We start from the raw sequence: 1,192 nt of genomic DNA on the forward strand, positions 1-1,192 counted from the left end.
AATGATAGAAGAAAAAAAACAGTCTGACAGCTGTAAAGTTTGGATGCTTGATGAGAGAAACTTTTCTTTTATTTATCCAGTTGAACTTTGGGCGTTTCTATTGAACCAAAAATAGCTATCAGTTCTTTCTCTGTGCCTTTTATTTTTGCAACATTTTCCAATATAGTCTGAAAGAAGCCCAGAATAAGAGTTGGCAGCCATCTTTAATACACTTAAAAACTGGGCAAGCCAAAGGTGATATATATTTAACTGTCTCTCTTTTCAAACCACATGTTTTGCTTGGGTAATAGACAAGGGTTTAATCATATATGAGAGCAAGAAAAAACACTTTCCCGAACATTGCCTTATAGTTTTCGATGGAATGGCCCAAAACTTGCTCCTACTCAGTAGCATTAAAGTGAGACTGTTTCTCTTTGAAGTCCTTTCACATTTAGCCAACAGTTGCTTGAAGAGGTACACACAGACACCTACATAAAACATTCAAATACACAAGGTATTTCAAGATCAGGTTGATGCTGGTTTTCATTTGAGTTGAGGTTATTGTCACACAAATTTGGATTCAGATATGAGGCTCAGTGAGACCTATTGCATCTTGGCACAGACATGTTGTCATTAAAAAAAAAAAAAAAAGATGTGTTTTACGTTATGCTACAAGAACCCAGAGAGGAGTCAGTCCCCGAGGTGAGGCAAGCATCTCACAGTTATCAAGTGATACAGTAAACCCCAGAATGTCCACATAGATTTACAAGTGGGTTAAATTAACATCTGACAAGCAAAGCCAACAATCGGATTTCAGGGGAGACTGCGCAATCCACTCAATGCAAACTCAGGGAGCATAAATTGAATAATTTCACTGCCCTTCATAATCAGTGAAATCACTCATGACATCACCAGAATATTGTTAAAAACCTTGATCTAAATTAAGAATAAAAAAAATCCATTGTCTGCTATCTGTATTATATTGTGAATATAAAAATAGTCCCTGTACAATCTTACAGGTTGAGACACTGAACTACAAGAACATTACAATGGCAAATACCACAACAAAATTATGTTTATGAAGCAAACAATGCATGGATCAGTTGAGAATACCCCCAAGGACATTACATGAAGAGATTTGTTTTCATTTTCTAATTTCAGGAAATAATTCGCTACGTCCTGGAAACTGGGATGCAACCAAGGTTGGCGTGTT

The sequence above is a fragment of the Xiphias gladius genome, chromosome 11, assembly GCF_016859285.1.
Source record: "Xiphias gladius isolate SHS-SW01 ecotype Sanya breed wild chromosome 11, ASM1685928v1, whole genome shotgun sequence".
NCBI lineage: Eukaryota > Metazoa > Chordata > Actinopteri > Istiophoriformes > Xiphiidae > Xiphias > Xiphias gladius.